The sequence below is a fragment of the Ovis aries genome, chromosome 21 (genome assembly GCF_016772045.2).
Source record: "Ovis aries strain OAR_USU_Benz2616 breed Rambouillet chromosome 21, ARS-UI_Ramb_v3.0, whole genome shotgun sequence".
Taxonomy (NCBI): Eukaryota; Metazoa; Chordata; class Mammalia; order Artiodactyla; family Bovidae; genus Ovis; species Ovis aries.
In genome coordinates, this window is record NC_056074.1 from 7,607,729 (window position 1) to 7,614,639 (window position 6,911).

Here is a 6,911-nt window from a genome sequence, read left to right on the forward strand (position 1 = left end):
CTGTAGTAACCTGCTGGTTATCCATTTTAAATATAGCAGTGTGTACGTATCCACTCCAAACTCCCTAACTATCCCTTCCCTCCATCCTCCCCCCTGGAAACCATAAATTCATTCTCTGAGTCTGTGCGTGTCTTTCTGCTTTACAAGTTCAGCTTGCATCATTCCTGTTCAGATTCCACATTTAAGGGATTTCATACAGTATTTCTTCTTCTCTGACTCACTTTACTTAGTATGACAAGCGCTAGGTCCTACCATGTTGCTGCCAATGGCATCATTTCCATTCTTTTTGGTGGCTCGGTAATATCCCATTGTGCTGGGTCTTAGTCCTGGTTTGTGGGATCTTCACTGCAGCATGCGGGCTTCTTGGTTGTGGCATGTATGCAGGATCTAGTTCCTGGATCAAGGATTGAACCCAGGCCCCTTGCATCGGGAACACAGTCTTTACTCACTGGACCACCAGGGAAATCCCAGAATTATCTTCATCCTTGACATTTTTCATCTTCAGGACTCTGACTAGACACCGACACATTTTGCTTAGTGTTTTATGATATGAGAATTTGTTATTCTTAAGATGTTCTTCATCGTTCATATGTCAGGTTGCTGCCAAGTTACTATTCAGTATTTTCTCTTTGTTTTCATTTTCCCTTTCCTTCCTTCCCTTTCCTCTCTAGGTCTAATAGTTTACTTTTATGATACGTGCCATCCAGTACACCGGGGTCCCAGGCTTAATCAAGATCTTAGCGTGGTAGATCAGAATTCCTACCCAAAATAATGTTATTGAGATGTCTAGGCAGTTTTTTTTTCAGTCACTAGAAACTACGAAAAAGCAGTGCAGTTAAGGAAGACTGCTAGGTCATGAAATAAAAACGGCATAATGCATTCATGACATGATGCAAGGTGACTTCCTCGCCTTCAGAAGCATCCTTGGTTTTCGTGTTACTCTGCACTGCTCAGATGTACAAAGATTATATTCTGTAAATGCGCATATATTTCCAGTGTTGTGTTTTAATGTATAAATTTAAAGCATTAGGTTTTAAGCTAAACATATTAGACTACAAAACATTAGTTAACATTCCAGGGATAAGGGAGCAAGAAACTGTCAAGTTTGGAAGTAAAATGTCGGTTGTGTTGCTGCTGGAGAACCGCAGACGGTCCTTGCTGCGGGGCAGCAGCTCTTCCAGCCGCCTGACAACGTCGTCTCACTTAGTAGAACAGCCGCCATCCCTGCACAACGACAGCAATTGTGAGGAAGGCGAACAATCTCTGCCACCGCCCGATGGCCTCAACAGCTCCTGGGTGGCGCTTCCCATGAACAACAGCAATGGCCGTGATAACAGCAAAGGGAAGAACGGGGGGCTGGAGCGCGTACCCTCTTCGATGGGCACGTGGAGAAGATTCTTTTGGACGCACAGCATGAACCCGGACAGAGCAGCTCAAGAGGCAGCTCTCACTATGACAGCCTTTCCCCACAAGAGGATGGGCAGATCGTGTTTGATGTGGAAATGCACACCAGCAAGGACCATAGCTCTCAGTCAGAAGAAGAAGTTGCAGGAGAGAAAGAAGTGGATGCTCTTTAGAAAAGCGTGGACTGGGTGTCCGACCGGTCCAGTAGACCTGAAAACATTCCACCCAAGCGGTTCCACTTCAGGCACCCTAAACGTTCCGTTTCCTTAAGCAGGAGGGAAAGTGAAGCTATGCGGAAAGGGGGGATCTTCTCCGCAGAGTTTCTTCAGGTGTTCATTCCATTTCTCTTCCTCTCCCATGTTTTGGCTTTGGAGCTAAGCATCTACATTGCAAAACGGCTGAGCATGCCTTCTGCCAGCACCTACTAGGGAAGAGAAGAGTCCCTGGGCCAGCGTGTGACTTGTGAAGTGGTGTCTTGCCACAGCAGTTTATTTGAACTTGAGACCACTGTAACCGTGACCCAACCTCCACCCTCTTTTTACATATCCAAGTTCCAGTAGCTCTCAAATCCAGTATTTTATTCCAGCTCTGTTGAGGCATTTTGCTAATAACCTCATTCCCTTTTTGGCCTGTAAAACACTAGAATTTTCTAATAAGAGTTTACTGTTGTTTAGAAATTTGCAAGGGCTTCTTTTCCTCAAACGCCACCAGCAGATTTTAATTTTGTCAAGAATGCCATTGTCTTCTCTCAGTACCATCAAACCTAGACCTGCACTATTCATGGTATAAATTTTACTCTTGCAAAATAACCCACCTGTCTCTTCAAATGAGATCAGGTTGCAAATGATAGGAAAGCTTTGTTGTTTTGCTTTCCAAGACAAAGGCAAGCTTCCCTAAGCTTGAATTTATAGCTATGAAAAAAGAAAACAAAAACAAATAAAACAGACAAAATTAGACAAGGAAAAAAATATCCTGGGCAATGAAAAGTTATTTTAAACCAAAAAAAGTAAAAATGTCATTGGCCTCAGATGAATAGCTCACCGTGGTGAAATGAGAGCAGGCAATATCATCAATATTAACGAAACCATTAGTTCAGGACATCATTGTCCTGAACTTGTCATTGGTTATGATAAAAACTTCATATGCAAAATTATTTTAATCTAGAAGATAGAGACTGACATAGCTAATAGATTATGCTAGTGTCATCTGGATCAGCTGGACATTACTAGAAAATTTTTGGATTTTTTTAAACATTTGTTTCTTCCCCATAAGCTGGTGATTTGTTCGTGTTGTGTGTGTGTGTGTGTGTGTGTGTGTGTGTGTTTTCGGTTGTTCAGTCGTTTCTGACTCTTTGTGACCACATGGACTGCAGCTCTCCAGGCTCCTCTGTCCATGGCCTTTCCCAGGCAAGAATATTGGAATGGGTTGCCATTTCCTTCTCCAGGGGATCTTCCTGACCCAGGGATTGAACTCACATCACTTGTGTCTCCGGTGTTGGCAGGTGGATTCTTCACTACTGCACCAAGGTGGGGAGCCGTTGTTAATGTAATGATAAAAACAGAACATGCTTTACCCTATTCAATATGTCCTACTGTTTCTTTACCTCTTAAATGTTGATAAAAATCAATCTTAATAAAAGCATTTTTAATTGCCCAAGCGTAACTTAGACTCCTTAAATACAACTAAAATCCTCCCAGCTTCAGGTCCCATTCTAGCCACTGCTCCAAACATCTGGGTTTCCCCACCCCCACCCCCGCACTGGAAAACTCCTTCCGCTGCCCTGCCCCCACAAACTCACCCCTGCTTCATCATATCACAGTCCAGAAGCAGGGAGTTTAACAACATGCAGGCCATCCTGGACCAGTGGAAAGGCGAGCTCATGGAAACATATTTCCTCTTTCTCCAATCAGGTGGGTAGGTCTTAGACGTATTTTATCCCAAAGGATTAAGCAAAAAATCACTCATCACAGTAGCCAATGCCTTAGCTTCAGTGTATTGTCTCTCCTTCTCTGTTTATTCCCTTTCTTCCTCACTTCTGCTCCCAGAATATATTCCAAATAAACCACCTGCTTTCAGGCTTTTTACTCAGGGAAACTTATGGTAAAATAAAGATACTTTTGAAGAACGTAACCATTGAGTACGCTAATAGACAGTCAACTGCAAGGCTATCACCTATTTAACGAGTCCATTCTTTCCAATTGCAGGGTAAATCTGTGTCTACTTTCCCACTGGAAGTGAGTATCAACACTTCTATTCTGATGTCTTTTTGCACAGTATTGGACATTGGACACTTGACATTAAATTCTTTCTATCCAGTTGAACTAATCTGCCTGAAATCAAGATACTTGCACATTCTGCTAGTCTCAATTATCCACCAGATAAAATGCCCAGAAAGATTTTTTGAGAGAAAACAAAGGTCCAGTGATGAATTTACTAAACTATTAGATTTCATAAATATTTGAAAATATGAAAAAGGAGCCATCCCTGCCTTCACTGAACTTATGTAAGAGAAACAGATGATAGATTCATATACATACATACATATGCATGTATGATATACTAAACACAGTATACTTATGCGATGGTAGCTTCCCTGGTGGCTCAGTGGTAAAGAATCTGCCTGCCAATGCAGGAGACGCAAGAGATGCAGGTTCAATCCCTGGATTGGGAAGATCCCCTGGAGGAGGAAATGGCAACTCACTCTACTATTCTTGCCTGGAGAATCCCATGGACAGAGGAGCCTGGTGGGCTACAGTTCACAGGATCACAAAGAGCTGACTATGACTTAGTAACTGTAAAGCAACAAAATTTACATTATATACAAAACACAATTTTGTTCTATAGAAAATGAGTGCAAAAATAATGCGATGTTTAGATTTCCCACCCAACCCCCTCCCCAAACAAAAATCTTAGGTTTAAAAATTTTGGAGACATTATTAAATTTCTGAGTCTCAGTGTTCTGAAATGTTACATAGAAACAGTAACTACCCTGAAAACTTTCTGTGAAGATTCAAATAGACAATATGTGAAAAGCTTTTGGCATTTAATATGTGGTACCTAGTACCTGCTACTATTGCTCTTTGCACATAATTTTCATCATTATCATTAATAACAAATTTCATTTGCTGTCACTAATGTAAGGTGACCCTGACCATTAATTGAACAAATGTTTGAGAACCTACCCAATGACCAGCAAGGTGATAACCAACACAACACAGGCGAGAAAGCAATAATGGTAAAAAGAAATCCAGCTAGGTTGTTTAGTGCAAAGAGAAGTGGGGAGGGCTAGTTGGACTCTTTGAATAGGCTTTAGACATAAAGGTGAAGAGAAGGGAGCAGTCCTAATAGCAAGCTCACAGCACAGTACCAGAGAGCTAGGAGTTCTAACCTGAGGTCATGACTTCCGGGCCTGGCATTGGGAAGGCAGCAGCATTTCCATCACTCTTGGGGCGCATGACAATGACGCCATTGTTGTCTCACAGACTTCTCTTTAGAAAGCGTTGCCTTGAAACTCACTCAAGCAGAGCTATTTATCTCCCCTTGCCTCTCTGTTCTACTGTCTGTGTTTTGTCATCGTGTCTATTCAATTAAGATTGATATCTGTACCAAGGGAATCTGAGTTCTCACCAAGCCCCAAAGAGAAATTACTCACTGGAAACCAAAGCACTGTGGCTCCCTTATGTTCTGAGGGCAAGCAGCCGCTGAATGATGAATGGCGTACTCTATTTTGCTGTGGCTGTTGTAGTTGAATCCACTTCAAGCAATAGTTAAGGTGACACTCAGCAGAAACACATCAGTACCCAGTGCAAACAAGATTACTCCTTTCATTAATGGATGGATAATCCTTACATTCTTCCTCATTTTATTTTATCCACAGTTATTGTCTCTAAGAACATGGAAGATTTACTCTTATTTTGACCCATTTGAATTGATAAGATTTATTTCTTCCTTATAAGTTGTGTTGAATGAATCGTTTTGGACAACACTAAGGACCAAGCATTGGATGAGCTACTTAATCAGGAGCTCTATAGAACCCAAGACTTACTAATGGAAAATTGGGTGATGGGGACACCAACAGAACAGATGAGCTACCCAGACAAGCTTGAGAAATGCCCTCCTTGGGGTGTGTTACAAACCTTTGCACGCACATCAAGAGAGACAGCACATCTGGACCATGTCATTATAAGCTGGGATAGCACAGTCTTAGTTACCAAACCAGGTTTGGGGCATCCTGGATCTTACCCAGTTTGGAGGGCCATTCTGAAGAAAAAGAAGTTTAAAAACATAAATAGGAAATTGGGTACAAAATTCAAACTGAAAAACAGAAAGTCCAATAAATTGCAAATCTTAAAAAGCTGACCAATACCACAAACATCACCAACATTCAGGACAATAACACTTACTATGACTGACTGAACCACTTCTGTTATACTTTGTATTGCTTCTTTATTTGACAATGTTGTTGTATTATTCTTTGTAGAAGAAAACAAAAAGAGTACTTTTTCTAGCGTGGTTGATCAAATACTGTTTTATATTATTAACGGTTTCAACAAACCTAGACAGCATATTAAAAAGCAGAGACATCACTTTACTGACAAAGGTCCATAGAGTCAAAGCTATGATTTTTCCAGTAATCGTGTACAGATGTGAGTTGGACCATAAAGAAGGCTGACCACCAAAGAACTGATGCTTTCAAATTATGGTGCTAGAAAAGAGCTTTGAGAATCTCTTGGCTGCAAGGGGATCAAAAAAATCAATCCTGAAGAAAATCAACCTTGAATATTCATTGGAAAGACTGATATTGAAGCTGAAGCTCCAATACTTTGGCCACATGAAAGCCAACTCTTTGGAAAAGACCCCGATGCTGGGAAATATTGAAGGCAGGAAGAGAAGGGGATAACAGAGGATGAGATGGTTGGATGGCATCACCGACCCAATGGACACAAATTTGAGCAAACGCCAGGAGATAGTGGAGAATGGGGGGGCCTGGCATGCTGCAGTCCATGGGGTCACAAAGAGTCCAGCGTGGCTTAGTGACTGAACAACAGAGGCATTCGTGAGAACTGAGTCCTGTTTACAATGTTACACATCTGATGATGGGAAGAACATTCCACAGGCAAGCTTCCAGCTCCTTCCAGTAAGCCTGGCCCACATATTCCAGGGTCAGGCAGAGTAGGACATACACTGTGATGTGATGTCTAGCCCTGCATTTTGCTATCACAGTGCCTGGCAGAGCACGTGTTAGAACTATTCCTGGAAGCCATTGCTATGGAACTGTTTGTGGAAGAGGCCACTTTTCATGAAAGAGCTGGTAGCATCGCTCAGAGTATTTATGACAAATACGGGTTTGCATTGCAACTTTGGCAACTTTGTTAGCCTCTTGTTCTTTCCTAAGTATGTCTGCATTTGAACTCAGATCCTTTCAACTTTCTATTGATATTTTTGGCTTCCTCTGTATTTCTCCAAATCCTTTCTAAGTTGAGAAACCCAGGAAAGAACATAGATCC

The 6,911-nt window shown here is 41.7% G+C and overlaps 1 pseudogene; it reads left to right on the plus strand.

Moving 5' to 3' along the window:
* The first annotated feature begins 1,293 nt into the window (after positions 1-1,293).
* LOC114110171 (BCL2/adenovirus E1B 19 kDa protein-interacting protein 3-like) lies at positions 1,294-2,173 on the plus strand (annotated as a pseudogene).
* The last annotated feature ends 4,738 nt before the right edge of the window (positions 2,174-6,911 follow it).